The following is a 21,225-nucleotide window of genomic DNA, read 5'->3' on the forward strand; positions in this document are numbered from 1 at the left end:
GTTTGAAATTCCAACTTTTTATATCTAAAATATGCCAATTACTGAAAGCAGCGGTGGGTCACATTTTGCCCAAACCCCCCTGCAGTTTTCAAAATATCCTAAACATCCCAAATTCGTTACCTGAGCCATATTTTGGACCCAAGTTCTGGATCTCTGCACCTATTCGCAGTCTGGAATTCCGACTTTTTATACCAAAATCTGCCAATTACTGAAAGCGGCGGTGGGTCACATACTGCCCAAACCCCCCTGCAGTTTTCCAACTATCCCAAACATCCAAAATTCGATACCTGAGCCATATTTTGAACCCAAATTCTGGATCTCTGCACCTATTCGCAGTCTGAAATTCCGACTTTTTATACCAAAAATCTGCCAATTACTGAAAGCGGCGGTGGGTCACATTTTGCCCAAACCCCCCTGCAGTTTTCAAAATATCCAAAACATCCCAATTTCGATACCTGAGCCATATTTTGGATCCAAATTCTGGCTCTCTGCACATATTCGCAGTTTGAAATTCCGAATTTGTATACCAAAAATATGCCAATTTCTGAAAGCAGCAATGGGTCACATTTTGCCCAAACCCCCCTGCAGTTTTCAAAATATCCCAAACATCCCAAATTCGATACCTGAGCCATATTTTGGATCCAAATTCTGGCTCTCTGCACCTATTCGCAGTTTGAAATTCCGACTTTTTATACCAAAAATCTGCCAATTACTGAAGGCGGTGGTGGGTCACATTTTGCCCAAACCCCCCTGCAGTTTTCAAAATATCCCAAACATCCCAAATTCGATACCTGAGCCATATTTTCGACCCAAATTCTGGCTCTCTGCACCTATTCGCAGTTTGAAATTCCGAATTTTCAAACCAAAAATATGCCAATTACTGAAAGCAGCGGTGGGTCACATTTTGCCCAAACCCCACTGCAGTTTTCAACATATCCCAAACATCCCAAATTCGATACCGGAGCCATATTTTGGGCCCAAATTGTAGCTCTCTGCACCTATACGCCGTTTGAAATTCCGAATTTTTATACCAAAAATCTGTCAATTACTGAAAGCGGCGGTGGGTCACATTTTGCCCAAACCACCCAGCAGTTTTCCAAATATCCTAAACATCCCAGATTCGATACCTGAGCCATATTTTGGACCCAAATTCTGGCTCTCTGCACCTATTCGCAGTTTGAAATTCCGACTTTTTATACCAAAAATATGCCAATTACTGAAAGCAGCGGCGGGTCACATATTGCCCAAACCCCCCTGCAGTTTTCAAAATATCCCAAACATGCTAAATTCGATACCTGAGCCATATTTTGGACCCAAATTCTGGCTCTCTGCACCTATTTGCATTTTGAAATTCCGACTTTTTATACCAAAAATCTGCCAATTACTGAAAACAGCGGTGGGTCACATTTTGCCCAAACCCCCCTGCAGTTTTCAAAATATCCCAAACATCCGAAATTCGATACCTTAGCCATATTTTGGACCCAAATTCTGGCTTTCTGCACCTATTCGCAGTTTGAAATTCCAACTTTTTATATCTAAAATATGCCAATTACTGAAAGCAGCGGTGGGTCACATTTTGCCCAAACCCTCCTGCAGTTTTCAAAATATCCTAAACATCCCAAATTCGTTACCTGAGCCATATTTTGGACCCAAGTTCTGGATCTCTGCACCTATTCGCAGTCTGGAATTCCGACTTTTTATACCAAAATCTGCCAATTACTGAAAGCGGCGGTGGGTCACATACTGCCCAAACCCCCCTGCAGTTTTCCAACTATCCCAAACATCCAAAATTCGATACCTGAGCCATATTTTGAACCCAAATTCTGGATCTCTGCACCTATTCGCAGTCTGAAATTCCGACTTTTTATACCAAAAATCTGCCAATTACTGAAAGCGGCGGTGGGTCACATTTTGCCCAAACCCCCCTGCAGTTTTCAAAATATCCAAAACATCCCAATTTCGATACCTGAGCCATATTTTGGATCCAAATTCTGGCTCTCTGCACATATTCGCAGTTTGAAATTCCGAATTTTTATACCAAAAATCTGCCAATTACTGAAAGCAGCGGTGGGTCACATTTTGTCCAAACCCCCCTGCAGTTTTCAACATATCCCAAAAATCCCAAATTCGATACCTGAGCCATATTTTGGACCCAAATTCTGGCTCTCTGCACCTATTCGCAGTTTGAAATTCCGAATTTGTATACCAAAAATATGCCAATTTCTGAAAGCAGCAATGGGTCACATTTTGCCCAAACCCCCCTGCAGTTTTCAAAATATCCCAAACATCCCAAATTCGATACCTGAGCCATATTTTGGATCCAAATTCTGGCTCTCTGCACCTATTCGCAGTTTGAAATTCCGACTTTTTATACCAAAAATCTGCCAATTACTGAAGGCGGTGGTGGGTCACATTTTGCCCAAACCCCCCTGCAGTTTTCAAAATATCCCAAACATCCCAAATTCGATACCTGAGCCATATTTTCGACCCAAATTCTGGCTCTCTGCACCTATTCGCAGTTTGAAATTCCGAATTTGTATACCAAAAATATGCCAATTACTGAAAGCAGCAATGGGTCACATTTTGCCCAAACCCCCCTGCAGTTTTCAAAATATCCCAAACATCCCAAATTCGATACCTGAGCCATATTTTAGATCCAAATTCTGGCTCTCTGCACCTATTCCCAGTTTGAAATTCCGAATTTTTATACCAAAAATATGCCAATTACTGAAAGCAGCGGTAGGTCACATTTTACCCAAACCCCCCTTCAGTTTTCAAAATATCCCAAACATCCGAAATTCGATACCTGAGCCATATTTTGGACCCAAATTTTGGCTCTCTGCACCTATTCGCAGTTTGAAATTCCGACTTTTTATACAAAAAATCTGCCAATTACTGAAAGCAGCGGTGGGTCACATTTTGCCCAAACCCCCTTGCAGTTTTCAAAATATCCCAAACATCCCAAATTCGATACCTGAGCCATATTTTGGACCCAAATTCTGGCTCTCTGTAGCTATTCGCAGTTTGAATTTCCAACTTTTTATACCAAAAATCTGCCAATTACTGAAAGCGGCGGTGGGTCACATACTGCCCAAACCCCCCTGCAGTTTTCAAAATATCGCAAACATCCCAAATTCGATACCTGAGCCATATTTTGGATTCAAATTCTGGCTCTCTGCACCTATTCGCAGTTTGAAATTCCGAATTTTTATACCAAAAATCTGCCAATTACTGAAAGCAGTGGTGGGTCACATTTTGCCAAAACCCCCTTGCAGTTTTCAAAATAACCCAAACATTCCAAATTCGATACCTGAGCCATATTTTGGACCCAAATTCTGGCTCTCTGCACCTATTCGCAGTTTGAAATTCCGAATTTGTATACCAAAAATATGCCAATTTCTGAAAGCAGCAATGGGTCACATTTTGCCCAAACCCCCCTGCAGTTTTCAAAATATCCCAAACATCCCAAATTCGATACCTGAGCCATATTTTGGATCCAAATTCTGGCTCTCTGCACCTATTCGCAGTTTGAAATTCCGACTTTTTATACCAAAAATCTGCCAATTACTGAAGGCGGTGGTGGGTCACATTTTGCCCAAACCCCCCTGCAGTTTTCAAAATATCCCAAACATCCCAAATTCGATACCTGAGCCATATTTTGGACCCAAATTCTGGCTCTCTGCACCTATTCGCAGTTTGAAATTCCGAATTTGTATACCAAAAATATGCCAATTACTGAAAGCAGCAATGGGTCACATTTTGCCCAAACCCCCCTGCAGTTTTCAAAATATCCCAAACATCCCAAATTCGATACCTGAGCCATATTTTGGAACCAAATTCTGGCTCTCTGCACCTATTCCCAGTTTGAAATTCCGAATTTTTATACCAAAAATATGCCAATTACTGAAAGCAGCGGTAGGTCACATTTTACCCAAACCCCCCTTCAGTTTTCAAAATATCCCAAACATCCCAAATTCGATACCTGAGCCATATTTTGGACCCAAATTTTGGCTCTCTGCACCTATTCGCAGTTTGAAATTCCGACTTTTTATACAAAAAATCTGCCAATTACTGAAAGCAGCGGTGGGTCACATTTTGCCCAAACCCCCTTGCAGTTTTCAAAATATCCCAAACATCCTAATTCGATACCTGAGCCATATTTTGGACCCAAATTCTGTCTCTCTGCACCTATTCGCAGTTTGAAATTCCGAATTTTTATTCCAAAAATATGCCAATTACTGAAAGCAGAGGTGGGTCACATTTTGCCCATACCCCCCTGCAGCTTTCAAAATATCCCAAACATCCCAAATTCGATACCTGAGCCATATTTTGGACCCAAATTCTGGCTCTCTGCACCTATTCGCAGTTTGAAATTCCGACTTTTTATACCAAAAATATGCCAATTACTGAAAGCAGCGGCGGGTCACATATTGCCCAAACCCCCCTGCAGTTTTCAAAATATCCCAAACATGCTAAATTCGATACCTGAGCCATATTTTGGACCCAAATTCTGGCTCTCTGCACCTATTTGCATTTTGAAATTCCGACTTTTTATACCAAAAATCTGCCAATTACTGAAAACAGCGGTGGGTCACATTTTGCCCAAACCCCCCTGCAGTTTTCAAAATATCCCAAACATCCGAAATTCGATACCTTAGCCATATTTTGGACCCAAATTCTGGCTTTCTGCACCTATTCGCAGTTTGAAATTCCAACTTTTTATATCAAAAATATGCCAATTACTGAAAGCAGCGGTGGGTCACATTTTGCCCAAACCCTCCTGCAGTTTTCAAAATATCCTAAACATCCCAAATTCGTTACCTGAGCCATATTTTGGACCCAAGTTCTGGATCTCTGCACCTATTCGCAGTCTGGAATTCCGACTTTTTATACCAAAATCTGCCAATTACTGAAAGCGGCGGTGGGTCACATACTGCCCAAACCCCCCTGCAGTTTTCCAACTATCCCAAACATCCAAAATTCGATACCTGAGCCATATTTTGAACCCAAATTCTGGATCTCTGCACCTATTCGCAGTCTGAAATTCCGACTTTTTATACCAAAAATCTGCCAATTACTGAAAGCGGCGGTGGGTCACATTTTGCCCAAACCCCCCTGCAGTTTTCAAAATATCCAAAACATCCCAATTTCGATACCTGAGCCATATTTTGGATTCAAATTCTGGCTCTCTGCACCTATTCGCAGTTTGAAATTCCGAATTTTTATACCAAAAATCTGCCAATTACTGAAAGCAGTGGTGGGTCACATTTTGCCAAAACCCCCTTGCAGTTTTCAAAATAACCCAAACATTCCAAATTCGATACCTGAGCCATATTTTGGACCCAAATTCTGGCTCTCTGCACCTATTCGCAGTTTGAAATTCCGAATTTGTATACCAAAAATATGCCAATTTCTGAAAGCAGCAATGGGTCACATTTTGCCCAAACCCCCCTGCAGTTTTCAAAATATCCCAAACATCCCAAATTCGATACCTGAGCCATATTTTGGATCCAAATTCTGGCTCTCTGCACCTATTCGCAGTTTGAAATTCCGACTTTTTATACCAAAAATCTGCCAATTACTGAAGGCGGTGGTGGGTCACATTTTGCCCAAACCCCCCTGCAGTTTTCAAAATATCCCAAACATCCCAAATTCGATACCTGAGCCATATTTTGGACCCAAATTCTGGCTCTCTGCACCTATTCGCAGTTTGAAATTCCGAATTTGTATACCAAAAATATGCCAATTACTGAAAGCAGCAATGGGTCACATTTTGCCCAAACCCCCCTGCAGTTTTCAAAATATCCCAAACATCCCAAATTCGATACCTGAGCCATATTTTGGAACCAAATTCTGGCTCTCTGCACCTATTCCCAGTTTGAAATTCCGAATTTTTATACCAAAAATATGCCAATTACTGAAAGCAGCGGTAGGTCACATTTTACCCAAACCCCCCTTCAGTTTTCAAAATATCCCAAACATCCCAAATTCGATACCTGAGCCATATTTTGGACCCAAATTTTGGCTCTCTGCACCTATTCGCAGTTTGAAATTCCGACTTTTTATACAAAAAATCTGCCAATTACTGAAAGCAGCGGTGGGTCACATTTTGCCCAAACCCCCTTGCAGTTTTCAAAATATCCCAAACATACTAATTCGATACCTCAGCCATATTTTGGACCCAAATTCTGTCTCTCTGCACCTATTCGCAGTTTGAAATTCCGAATTTTTATTCCAAAAATATGCCAATTACTGAAAGCAGAGGTGGGTCACATTTTGCCCATACCCCCCTGCAGCTTTCAAAATATCCCAAACATCCCAAATTCGATACCTGAGCCATATTTTGGATCCAAATTCTGGCTCTCTGCACCTATTCGCTGTTTGAAATTCCGACTTTTTATACAAAAAATCTGCCAATTACTGCAAGCGGTGGTGGGTCACATTTTGCCAAAACCCCTTGCAGTTTTCAAAATATCCCAAACATCCCAAATTCGATACCTGAGCCATATTTTGGACCCAAATTCTGGCTCTCTGCACCTATTCGCAGTTTGAAATTCCAAATTTTTACACCTAAAATCTGCCAATTACTGAAAGCAGCAGTGGGTCAAATCTTGCCCAGACCCCCCTGCAGTTTTCAAAATATCCAAAACATCCCAAATTCGGTACCTGAGCCATATTTTGGATCTAAATTCTGGCTCTCTGCACCTATTCGCAGTTTGAAATTCCCAATTTTCATACCAAAAATATGCCAATTACTGAAAGCGGAGGTGGGTCACATTTTGCCCAAACCCCACTGCAGTTTTCAACATATTAAAAACATCCTAAATTCGATACCGAAGCCATATTTTGGGCCCAAATTGTGGCTCTCTGCACCTATTCGCCGTTTGAAATTCTGAATTTTTATACCAAAAATCTGCCAATTACTGAAAGCGGCGGTGGGTCATATTTTGCCCAAACCACCCTGCAGTTTTCCAAAAATCCTAAACATCCCAAATTCAATACCTGAGCCATATTCTGGACCCAAATTTTGGCTCTCTGCACCTATTCGCAGTTTGAAATTCCGACTTTTTATACCAAAAATATGCCAATTACTAAAAGCGGCGGTGGGTCACATTTTGCCAAAACCCTATTGCAGTTTTCAAAATATCCCAAACATCCCAAATTCGATACCTGAGCCATATTTTGGACCCAAATTCTGGCTCTCTGCACCTATTCGCAGTTTGAAATTCCGACTTTTTATACCAAAAATCTGCCAATTACTGAAAGCGGTGGTGGGTCACATTTTGCCCAAACCCCTCTGCAGTTTTCAAAATATCAAAAACATCCCAATTTCGGTACCTGAGCCATATTTTGGATCCAAATTCTGGCTCTCTGCACATATTCGCAGTTTGAAATTCCGACTTTTTATACCAAAAATCGGCCAATTACTGAAAGCAACGGTGGGTCACATTTTGCCCAAACCCCCCTGCAGTTTTCCACATATCCCAAACATCCCAAATTCGATACCTGAGCCATATTTTGGACCCAAATTCTGTCTCTCTGCACCTATTCGCAGTTTGAAATTCCGAATTTTTATTCCAAAAATATGCCAATTACTGAAAGCAGCGGTGGGTCACATTTTGCCCATACCCCCCTGCAGCTTTCAAAATATCCCAAACATCCCAAATTCGATACCTGAGCCATATTTTGGATCCCAATTCTGGCTCTCTGCACCTATTCGCTGTTTGAAATTCCGACTTTTTATACCAAAAATCTGCCAATTACTGCAAGCGGTGGTGGGTCACATTTTGCCAAAACCCCTTGCAGTTTTCAAAATATCCCAAACATCCCAAATTCGATACCTGAGCCATATTTTGGACCCAAATTCTGGCTCTCTGCACCTATTCACAGTTTGAAATTCCGACTATTTATACAAAAAATCTGCCAATTACTGAAAGCGGCAGTGGGTCACATTTTGCCCAAACCACCCTGCAGTTTTCCAAATATCCTAAAAATCCCAAATTCGATACCTGAGCCATATTTTGGACCCAAATTCTGGCTCTCTGCACCTATTCGCAGTTTGAAATTCCAAATTTTTACACCTAAAATCTGCCAATTACTGAAAGCAGCGGTGGGTCAAATCTTGCCCAGACCCCCCTGCAGTTTTCAAAATATACAAAACATCCCAAATTCGGTACCTGAGCCATATTTTGGATCTAAATTCTGGCTCTCTGCACCTATTCACAGTTTAAAATTCCGACTATTTTACAAAAAATCTGCCAATTGCTGAAAGCGGTGGTGGGTCACATACTGCCCAAACTCCCCTGCAGTTTTCCAAATATCCCAAACATCCAAAATTCGATACCTGAGCCATATTTTGGACCCAAATTCTTGCTCTCTGCATCTATTCGCATTTGAAATTCCGAATTTTTATACCAAAAATATGCCAATTACTGAAAGCGGCGGTGGTCACATTTTGCTCAAACCCCGCTGCAGTTTTCAACATATCCCAAACATCCCAAATTCGATACCTGAGCCATATTTTGGGCACAAATTCTGGCTCTCTGCATCTATTCGCCTTTTGAAATTCCGAATTTTTATACCAAAAATCTGCCAATTACTGAAAGCGGCGGTGGGTCAAATCTTGCCCAGACCCCCCTGCAGTTTTCAAAATATCCCAAACATCCCAAATTCGATACCTGAGCCATATTTTGGACCCAAATTCTAGATCTCTGCACCTATTCGCTGTTTGAAATTCCGTCTTTTTATACCAAAAATATGCTAATTACTGAAAGCAGCGGAGGGTCACATTTTGCCAAAACCCCCTTGCAGTTTTCAAAATAACCCAAACAAGCCAAATTCGATACCTGAGCCATATTTTGGACCCAAATTCTGGCTCTCTGCACCTATTCGCAGTTTGAAATTCCGACTTTTTATACCAAAAATCTGCCAATTACTGAAAGCAGCGGTGGGTCATATTTTACCAAAACCCCCCTGCAGTTTTCAAAATATCCTTAACATCCCAAATTCGATACCTGAGCCATATTTTGGACCCAAGTTCTGGATCTCTGCACCTATTCGCAGTCTGGAATTCCGAATTTTATACCAAAAATCTGCCAATTAATGAAAGCGGTGGTGGTCACATTTTGCCAAAACCCTATTGCAGTTTTCAAAATATCCCAAACATCCCAAATTCGATGCCTGAGCCATATTTTGGACCCAAGTTCTGGCTCTCTGCACCTATTCGCAGTTTGAAATTCCGACTTTTTATACCAAAAATCTGCCAATTACTGAAAGCTGCGGTGGGTCACATACTGCCCAAACCCCCCAGCAGTTTTCCAAATATCCCAAACATCCAAAATTCGATACCTGAGCCATATTTTGAACCCAAATTCTGGATCTCTGAACCTATTCGCAGTCTGAAATTCCGACTTTTCATACCAAAAATCTGCCAATTACTGAGAGCGGCGGTGTGTCACATTTTTCCCAAACCCCCCTGCAGTTTTCAAAATATCCCAAACATCCCAAATTCGATACCTGAGCCATATTTTGGATCCAAATTCTTGCTCTCTGCACCTATTCGCAGTTTGAAATTCCGACTTTTTATACCAAAAATATGCCAATTACTGAAAGCAGCGGTGGGTCACATTTTGCCCAAACCCCCTTGCAGTTTTAGAAATATCCCAAACATCCCAAATTCGATCCCTGAGCCATATTTTGGGCCCAAATTCTGGCTCTCTGCACCTATTCGCCTTTTGAAATTCCAAATTTTTATACCAAAAATCTGCTAATTACTGAAAGCAGCGGTGGGTCACATTTTGCCCAAACCCCCCTGCAGTTTTCAAAATATCCCAAACATCCTAAATTCGATACCTGAGCCATATTTTGGACCGAAATTCTGGCTCTCTGCACCTATCGCAGTTTGAAATTCCGATTTTTTATACCAAAAATCTGCCAATTACTGAAAGCGGCGGTGGGTCACATTTTGCCCAAACCCCCCTGCAGTTTTCAAAATATCCCAAACATCCCAAATTCGATACCTGAACCATATTTTGGGCCAAAATTCTGGCTCTCTGCACCTATTCGCCGTTTGAAATTCCAAATTTTTATACCAAAAATCTGCCAATTACTGAAAGCGGCGGTGGGTCAAATCTTGCCCAGACCCCCCTGCAGTTTTCAAAATATCCCAAACATCCCAAATTCGATACCTGAGCCATATTTTGGACCCAAATTCTGGATCTCTGCACTTATTCGCAGTTTGAAATTCCGATTTTTTATACCAAAAATATGCCAATTTCTGAAAGCAGCGGTGGGTCACATTTTGCCAAAACCCCCTTGCAGTTTTCAAAATAACCCAAACATGCCAAATTCGATACCTGAGCCACATTTTGGACCCAAATTCTGGCTCTCTGGACCTATTCGCAGTTTGAAATTCCGACTTTTTATACCAAAAATCTGCCAATTACTGAAAGCAGCGGTGGGTCACATTTTTCCCAAACCCCCCTGCAGTTTTCAAAATATCCTAAACATCCCAAATTCGATACCTGAGCCATATTTTGGACCCAAGTTCTGGATCTCTGCACATATTCGCAGTCTGGAATTCCGACTTTTTATACCAAAAATCTGCCAATTACTGAAATCGGTGGTGGGGTCACATTTTGCCAAAACCCTATTGCAGTTTTCAAAATATCCCAAACATCCCAAATTCGATACCTGAGCCATATTTTGGACCCAAATTCTGGCTCTCTGCACCTATTCGCAGTTTGAAATTCCGACTTTTTATACAAAAAATCTGCCAATTACTGAAAGCAGCGATGGGTCATATTTTTCCAAAACACCCCTGCAGTTTTCAAAATATCCTTAACATCCCAAATTCGATACCTGAGCCATATTTTGGACCCAAGTTCTGGATCTCTGCACCTATTCGCAGTCTGGAATTCCGACTTTTTATACCAAAAATCTGCCAATTAATGAAAGCGGTGGTGGTCACATTTTGCCAAAACCCTATTGCAGTTTTCAAAATTTCCCAAACATCCCAAATTCGATGCCTGAGCCATATTTTGGACCCAAGTTCTGGCTCTCTGCACCTATTCGCAGTTTGAAATTCCGACTTTTTATACCAAAAATCTGCCAATTACTGAAAGCTGCTGTGGGTCACATACTGCCCAAACCCCCCAGCAGTTTTCCAAATATCCCAAACATCCAAAATTCGATACCTGAGCCATATTTTGAACCCAAATTCTGGATCTCTGCACCTATTCGCAGTCTGAAATTCCGACTTTTCATACCAAAAATCTGCCAATTACTGAGAGCGGCGGTGGGTCACATTTTGCCCAAACCCCCCTGCAGTTTTCAAAATATCCCAAACATCCCAAATTCGATACCTGAGCCATATTTTGGATCCAAATTCTTGCTCTCTGCACCTATTCGCAGTTTGAAATTCCGACTTTTTATACCAAAAATATGCCAATTACTGAAAGCAGCGGTGGGTCACATTTTGCCCAAACCCCCCTGCAGTTTTAGAAATATCCCAAACATCCCAAATTCGATACCTGAGCCATATTTTGGGCCCAAATTCTGGCTCTCTGCACCTATTCGCCTTTTGAAATTCCAAATTTTTATACCAAAAATCTGCCAATTACTGAAAGCAGCGGTGGGTCACATTTTGCCCAAACCCCCCTGCAGTTTTCAAAATATCCCAAACATCTCAAATTCGATACCTGAGCCATATTTTGGACCCAAATTCTGGCTCTCTGCACCTATTCGCATTTGAAATTCCGAATTTTTATACCAAAAATATGCGAATTACTGAAAGCGGCGGTGGGTCACATTTTTGCCCAAACCCCGCTGCAGTTTTCAACATATCCCAAACATCCCAAATTCGATACCTGAGCCATATTTTGGGCACAAATTCTGGCTCTCAGCACCTATTCGCCGTTTGAAATTCCGAATTTTTATTCCAAAAATCTGCCAATAACTGAAAGCGGCGGTGGGTCAAATCTTGCCCAGACCCCCCCTGCAGTTTTCAAAATATCCCAAACATCCCAAATTCGATACCTGAGCCATATTTTGGACCCAAATTCTGGCTCTCTGCACCTATTCGCAGTTTGAAATTCCGATTTTTTATACCAAAAATCTGCCAATTACTGAAAGCGGCGGTGGGTCACATTTTGCCCAAACCACCCTGCAGTTTTCCAAAAATCCTAAACATCCGAAATTCAGTACCTGAGCCATATTCTGGACCCAAATTTTGGCTCTCTGAACCTATTCGCAGTTTGAAATTCCGACTTTTTATACCAAAAATATGCCAATTACTGAAAGCGGCGGTGGGGCACATTTTGCCCAAACCCCCCTGCAGTTTTCAAAATATCCCAAACATCCCAAATTCGATACCTGAACCATATTTTGGACCCAAATTCTGGCTCTCTGCACCTATTCGCAGTTTCAAATTCCGAATTTTTATACCAAAAATATGCCAATTATTGAAGGCAGCGGTGGGTCACATTTTGCCCAAACCCCCCTGCAGTTTTCAACATATCCCAAACATCCCAAATTCGATACCAGAGCCATATTTTGTGCCAAAATTCTGGCTCTCTGCACCTATTCGCCGTTTGAAATTCCAAATTTTTATACCAAAAATCTGCCAATTACTGAAAGCGGCGGTGGGTCAAATCTTGCCCAGACCCCCCTGCAGTTTTCAAAATATCCCTAACATCCCAAATTTGATACCTGAGCCATATTTTGGACCCAAATTCTGGATCTCTGCACCTATTCGCAGTTTGAAATTCCGAATTTTTATACCAAAAATATGCCAATTATTGAAAGCAGCGGTGGGTCACATTTTGCCCAAACCCCCCTGCAGTTTTAGAAATATCCCAAACATCCCAAATTCGATACCTGAGCCTTATTTTGGGCCCAAATTCTGGCTCTCTGCACCTATTCGCCGTTTGAAATTCCAAATTTTTATACCAAAAATCTGCCAATTACTGAAAGCAGCGGTGGGTCACATTTTTCCCAAACCCCCCTGCAGTTTTCAAAATATCCTAAACATCCCAAATTCGATACCTGAGCCATATTTTGGACCAAAGTTTTGGATCTCTGCACCTATTCCCAGTCTGGAATTCCGACTTTTTATACAAAAAATCTGCCAATTACTGAAAGCGGTGGTGGGTCACATTTTGCCAAAACCCTATTGCAGTTTTCAAAATATCCCATACATCCCAAATTCGATACCTGAGCCATATTTTGGATCCAAATTCTGGCTCTCTGCACCTATTCGCTGTTTGAAATTCCGAATTTTTATACCAAAAATCTGCCAATTACTGCAAGCGGTGGTGGGTCACATTTTGCCAAAACCCCTTGCAGTTTTCAAAATATCCCAAACATCCCAAATTCGATACCTGAGCCATATTTTGGACCCAAATTCTGGCTCTCTGCACCTATTCTCAGTTTGAAATTCCGACTTTTTATACCAAAAATATGCCAATTACTGAAAGCGGCGGTGGGTCTCATACTGCCCAAACTCCCCTGCAGTTTTCCAAATATCCCAAACATCCAAAATTCGATACCTGAGCCACATTTTGAACCCAAATTCTGGACCTCTGCACCTATTCGCAGTCTGAAATTCCGACTTTTTATACCAAAAATCTGCCAATTACTGAGAGCGGCGGTGGGTCACATTTTACCCAAACCCCCCTGCAGTTTTCAAAATATCCAAAACATCCCAATTTCGGTACCTGAGCCATATTTTGGATCCAAATTCTGGCTCTCTGCACATATTCGCAGTTTGAAATTTCGACTTTTTATACCAAAAATCTGCCAATTACTGAAAGCTGCGGTGGGTCACATTTTGCCCAAACCCCCCTGCAGTTTTCAAAATATCCAAAACATCCCAAATTCGGTACCTGAGCCATATTTTGGATCTAAATTCTGGCTCTCTACACCTATTCACAGTTTGAAATTCCGACTATTTATACAAAAAAACTGCCAATTACTGAAAGCGGCGGTGGGTCACATACTGCCCAAACTCCCCTGCAGTTTTCCAAATATCCCAAACATCCAAAATTCGATACCTGAGCCATATTTTGAACCCAAATTCTGGATCTCTGCACCTATTCGCAGTCTGAAATTCCGACTTTTTATACCAAAAATCTGCCAATTACTGAGAGCGGCGGTGGGTCACATTTTACCCAAACCCCCCCTGCAGTTTTCAAAATATCCAAAACATCCCAATTTCGGTACCTGAGCCATATTTTGGATCCAAATTCTGGCTCTCTGCACATATTCGCAGTTTGAAATTCCGACTTTTTATACCAAAAATCTGCCAATTACTGAAAGCAGCGGTGGGTCACATTTTGCCCAAACCCCCCTGCAATTTTCAAAATATCCCAAACATCCCAAATTCGATACCTGAGCCATATTTTGGACCCAAATTCTGGCTCTCTGCACCTATTCGCCGTTTGAAATTCCGAATTTTCATACCAAAATTATGCCAATTACTGAAAGCGGCGGTGGGTCACATTTTGCCCAAACCCCACTGCAGTTTTCAACATATTTAAAACATCCCAAATTCGATACTGGAGCCATATTTTGGGCCCAAATTGTGGCTCTCTGCACCTATTCGCCGTTTGAAATTCCGAATTTTTATACCAAAAATCTGCCAATTACTGAAAGCGGCGGTGGGTCACATTTTGCCCAAACCACCCTGCAGTTTTCCAAATATCCTAAACATCCCAAATTCAATACCAGAGCCATATTTTGGACCCAAATTTTGGCTCTCTGCACCTATTCGCAGTTTGAAATTCCGAATTTTTATACCAAAAATATGCCAATTACTGAAAGCAGCGGCGGGTCACATTTTGCCCTAACCCCCCTGCAGTTTTCAAAATATCCCAAACATGCTAAATTCGATACCTGAGCCATATTTTGAACCCGAATTCTGGCTCTTTGCACCTATTCGCAGTTTGAAATTCCGACTTTTTATACCAAAAATATGCCAATTACTGAAAGCAGCGGTGGGTCACATTTTGCCCAAACCCCCCTGCAGTTTTCAAAATATCCCAAACATGCTAAATTCGATACCTGAGCCTTATTTTGGACCCAAATTCTGGCTCTCTGCACCTATTCGCCATGTGAAATTCCGACGTTTTATACCAAAAATCTGCCAATTACTGAAAGCGGCGGTGGCTCACATTTTGCCCAAAGCCCCCTGCAGTTTTCAAAATATCTTAAACATCCGAAATTCGATACATGAGCCATATTTTGGACCCAAATTCTGGCTCCTTGCACCTATTCGCCGTTTGAAATTCCGAATTTTTACACCAAAAATCTGCCAATTACTGAAAGCAGCGGTGGGCCAAATCTTGCCCAGACCCCCCTGCAGTTTTCAAAATATCCCAAACATCCCAAATTCGATACCTGAGCCATATTTTGGACCCAAATTCTGGCTCTCTGCACCTATTCGCAGTTTGAAATTCCGACTTTTTATACCAAAAATATGCCAATTACTGAAAGCAGCGGTGGGTCACATTTTGCCCCAACCCCCCTGCAGTTTTCAAAATATCCCAAACATCCTAAATTCGATACCGTAGCCATATTTTGGACCCAAATTCTTGCTCTCTGCACCTATTCGCCGTTTGAAATTCCGAATTTTTATACCAAAAATCTGCCAATTACTGAAAGTGGCGGTGGGTCAAATCTTGCTCAGACCCCCCTGCAGTTTTCAAAATATCCCAAACATCCCAATTTCGATACCTGAGTCATATTTTGGACCCAAATTCTGGCTCTATGCACCTATTTGCAGTTTGAAATTCCGAATTTTTATACAAAAAATCTGCAAATTACTTAAAGCAGCAGTGGGTCACATTTTTCCCAAACCCCCCTGCAGTATTCAAAATATCCTAAACATCCCAAATTCGATACCTGAGCCATATTTTGAACCCAAATTCTGGCTCTCTGCACCTATTCGCAGTTTGAAATTCCGACTTTTTATACCAAAAATCTGCCGATTACTGAAAGCAGCGGTGGGTCTCATTTTGCACAAATACCCCTGCAGTTTTCAAAATATCCCAAACACCCTAAATTTGACCCCTGAGCCATATTTTGGACCCAAATTCTGGCTCCCTGCACCTATTCGCAGTTTGAAATTCCGAATTTTCATACCAAAAATATGCCAATTACTGAAAGTGGCGGTGGGTCACATTTTGCACAAACCCCACTGCAGTTTTCAACATATCCCAAAAATCCCAAATTCGATACTGGAGCCATATTTTGGGCCCAAATTGTGGCTCTCTGCACCTAGTCGCCGTTTGAAATTCCGAATTTTTATACCAAAAATCTGCCAATTACTGAAAGCGGCGGTGGGTCATATTTTGCCCAAACCACCCTGCAGTTTTCCAAATATCCTAAACATCCCAAATTCGATACCCGAGCCATATTTTGGACCCAAATTCTGGCTCTCTGCACCTATTCGCAGTTTGAAATTCCGACTTTTTTTTACCAAAAATATGCCAATTACTGAGAGCAGCGGCGGGTCACATTTTGCCCAAACACCCCTGCAGTTTTCAGAATATCCCAAACATCCTAAATTCGATACCTGAGCCATATTTTAAGCCCAAATTCTGGCTCTCTTCACCTATTCGCTGTTTGAAATTCCGAATTTTTATCCCAAAAATCTGCCAATTACTGAAAGCAGCGGTGGGTCAAATCTTGCCCAGACCCCCCTGCAGTTTTCAAAATATCCCAAACATCCCAAATTCGATACCTGAGCCATATTTTGGACCCAAATTCTGGCTCCCTGCACCTATTCGCAGTTTGAAATTCCGACTTTTTATACCAAAAATATGCCAATTACTGAAAGCAGCAGTGGGTCACATTTTGCCCCAACCCCCCTGCAGTTTTCAAAATATCACAAACATCCTAAATTCGATACCTGAGCCATATTTTAGATCCTATTTCTGGCTCTCTGCACCTATTCGCCGTCTGAAATTCCAACTTTTTATACCAAAAGTCTGTCAATTACTGAAAGCAGCGGTGGGTCACATTTTGCCCAAACCCCCCTGCAGTTTTCAAAATATCCCAAACATCCTAAATTCGATACCTTAGCCATATTTTGGACCCAAATTCTGGCTCTCTGCACCTATTTGCAGTTTGAAATTCCGACTTTTTATACCAAAAATCTGTCAATTAATGAAAGCGGCAGTGGGTCACATTTTGCCCAAACCCCCCTGCAGTTTTCAAAATATCACAAACATCCGAAATTCGATACCTAAGCCATATTTTGGACCCAAATTCTGGCTCTCTGCACCTATTCGCCGTCTGAAATTCCAACTTTTTATACCAAAAATCTGTCAATTACTGAAAGCAGCGGTGGATCACATTTTGCCCAAACCCCCCTGCAGTTTTCAAAATATCCCAAACATCCTAAATTCGATACCTTAGCCATATTTTGGACCCAAATTCTTGCTCTCTGCACCTATTCGCCGTTTGAAATTCCGAATTTTTATACCAAAAATCTGCCAATTACTGAAAGCGGCGGTGGGTCAAATCTTGCTCAGACCCCCCTGCAGTTTTCAAAATATCCCAAACATCCCAATTTCGATACCTGAGTCATATTTTGGACCCAAATTCTGGGTCTATGCACCTATTTGCAGTTTGAAATTCCGAATTTTTATACAAAAAATCTGCCAATTACTTAAAGCAGCAGTGGGTCACATTTTTCCCAAACCCCCCTGCAGTATTCAAAATATCCTAAACATCCCAAATTCGATACCTGAGCCATATTTTGAACCCAAATTCTGGCTCTCTGCACCTATTCGCAGTTTGAAATTCCGACTTTTTATACCAAAAATCTGCCGATTACTGAAAGCAGCGGTGGGTCACATTTTGCACAAATACCCCTGCAGTTTTCAAAATATCCCAAACACCCTAAATTTGACCGCTGAGCCATATTTTGGACCCAAATTCTGGCTCCCTGCACCTATTCGCAGTTTGAAATTCCGAATTTTCATACCAAAAATATGCCAATTACTGAAAGTGGCGGTGGGTCACATTTTGCACAAACCCCACTGCAGTTTTCAACATATCCCAAAAATCCCAAATTCGATACTGGAGCCATATATTGGGCCCAAATTGTGGCTCTCTGCCCCTAGTCGCCGTTTGAAATTCCGAATTTTTATACCAAAAATCTGCCAATTACTGAAAGCGGCGGTGGGTCATATTTTGCCCAAACCACCCTGCAGTTTTCCAAATATCCTAAACATCCCAAATTCGATACCCGAGCCATATTTTGGACCCAAATTCTGGCTCTCTGCACCTATTCGGAGTTTGAAATTCCGACTTTTTTTACCAAAAATATGCCAATTACTGAGAGCAGCGGCGGGTCACATTTTGCCCAAACACCCCTGCAGTTTTCAAAATATCCCAAACATCCTAAATTCGATACCTGAGCCATATTTTAAGCCCAAATTCTGGCTCTCTTCACCTATTCGCTGTTTGAATTTCCGAATTTTTATACCAAAAATCTGCCAATTACTGAAAGCAGCGGTGGGTCAAATCTTGCCCAGACCCCCCTGCAGTTTTCAAAATATCCCAAACATCCCAAATTCGATACCTGAGCCATATTTTGGACCCAAATTCTGGCTCCCTGCACCTATTCGCAGTTTGAAATTCCGACTTTTTATACCAAAAATATGCCAATTACTGAAAGCAGCGGTGGGTCACATTTTGCCACAACCCCCCTGCAGTTTTCAAAATATCACAAACATCCTAAATTCGATACCTGAGCCATATTTTAGATCCTATTTCTGGCTCTCTGCACCTATTCGCCGTCTGAAATTCCAACTTTTTATACCAAAAGTCTGTCAATTACTGAAAGCAGCGGTGGGTCACATTTTGCCCAAACCCCCCTGCAGTTTTCAAAATATCCCAAACATCCTAAATTCGATACCTTAGCCATATTTTGGACCCAAATTCTGGCTCTCTGCACCTATTCGCCGTTTGAAATTCCGAATTTTTATACCAAAAATCTGCCAATTACTGAAAGCGGCGGTGGGTCAAATCTTGCTCAGACCCCCCTGCAGTTTTCAAAATATCCCAAACATCCCAATTTCGATACCTGAGTAATATTTTGGACCCAAATTCTGGCTCTCTGCACCTATTTGCAGTTTGAAATTCCGACTTTTTATACCAAAAATCTGTCAATTAATGAAAGCGGCAGTGGGTCACATTTTGCCCAAACCCCCCTGCAGTTTTCAAAATATCACAAACATCCGAAATTCAATACCTAAGCCATATTTTGGACCCAAATTCTGGCTCTCTGCACCTATTCGCAGTTTGAAATTCCGACTTTTTATACCAAAAATATGCCAATTACTGAAAGCAGCGGTGGGTCACATTTTGCCCAAACCCTCCTGCAGTTTTCAAAATATCCTAAACATGCTAAATTCGATACCTGAGCCTTATTTTGGACCCAAATTCTGGCTCTCTGCACCTATTCGCCATGTGAAATTCCGACGTTTTATACCAAAAATCTGCCAATTACTGAAAGTGGCGGTGGCTCACATTTTGCCCAAACCCCCCTGCAGTTTTCAAAATATCCCAAACATCCGAAATTCGATACATGAGCCATATTTTGGACCCAAATTCTGGCTCCTTGCACCTATTCGCCGTTTGAAATTCCGAATTTTTACACCAAAAATCTGCCAATTACTGAAAGCAGCTTTGGGTCAAATCTTGCCCAGACCCCCCTGCAGTTTTCAAAATATCCAAAACATCCCAAATTCGATACCTGAGCCATATTTTGGACCCAAATTTTGGCTCTCTGCACCTATACGCAGTTTGAAATTCCGACTTTTTATACCAAAAATATGCCAATTACTGAAAGCAGCGGTGGGTCACATTTGGCCCCAACCCCCCTGCAGTTTTCAAAATATCGCAAACATCCTAAATTCGATACCTGAGCCATATTTTGGATCCTATTTCTGGCTCTCTGCACCTATTCGCCGTCTGAAATTCCAACTTTTTATACCAAAAATCTGCCGATTACTGAAAGCAGCGGTGGGTCACATTTTGCACAAATACCCCTGCAGTGTTCAAAATATCCCAAACACCCTAAATTTGACCCCTGAGCCATATTTTGGAACCAAATTCTGGCTCCCTGCACCTATTCGCAGTTTGAAATTCCGAATTTTCATACCAAAAATATGCCAATTACTGAAAGTGGCGGTGGGTCACATTTTGCACAAACCCCACTGCAGTTTTCAACATATCCCAAAAATCCCAAATTCGATACTGGAGCCATATTTTGGGCCCAAATTGTGGCTCTCTGCACCTAGTCGCCGTTTGAAATTCCGAATTTTTATACCAAAAATCTGCCAATTACTGAAAGCGGCGGTGGGTCATATTTTGCCCAAACCACCCTGCAGTTTTCCAAATATCCTAAACATCCCAAATTCGATACCCGAGCCATATTTTGGACCCAAATTCTGGCTCTCTGCACCTATTCGCAGTTTGAAATTCCGACTTTTTTTACCAAAAATATGCCAATTACTGAGAGCAGCGGCGGGTCACATTTTGCCCAAACACCCCTGCAGTTTTCAAAATATATCCCAAACATCCTAAATTCGATACCTGAGCCATATTTTAAGCCCAAATTCTGGCTCTCTTCACCTATTCGCTGTTTGAAATTCCGAATTTTTATCCCAAAAATCTGCCAATTACTGAAAGCAGCGGTGGGTCACATTTTGCCCAAACCCCCCTGCAGTTTTCAAAATATCCCAAACATCCTAAATTCGATACCTTAGCCATATTTTGGACCCAAATTCTGGCTCTCTGCACCTATTCGCCGTTTGAAATTCCGAATTTTTATACCAAAAATCTGCCAATTACTGAAAGCGGCGGTGGGTCAAATCTTGCTCAGACCCCCCTGCAGGTTTCAAAATATCCCAAACATCCCAATTTCGATACCTGAGTAATATTTTGGACCCAAATTCTGGCTCTCTGCACCTATTTGCAGTTTGAAATTCCGACTTTTTATACCAAAAATCTGTCAATTAATGAAAGCGGCAGTGGGTCACATTTTGCCCAAACCCCCCTGCAGTTTTCAAAATATCACAAACATCCGAAATTCGATACCTAAGCCATATTTTGGACCCAAATTCTGGCTCTCTGCACCTATTCGCCGTCTGAAATTCCAACTTTTTATACCAAAAATCTGTCAATTACTGAAAGCAGCGGTGGATCACATTT

This window comes from Procambarus clarkii, chromosome 17, assembly GCF_040958095.1.
Source record: "Procambarus clarkii isolate CNS0578487 chromosome 17, FALCON_Pclarkii_2.0, whole genome shotgun sequence".
In the NCBI taxonomy this organism is placed as follows: Eukaryota; Metazoa; Arthropoda; class Malacostraca; order Decapoda; family Cambaridae; genus Procambarus; species Procambarus clarkii.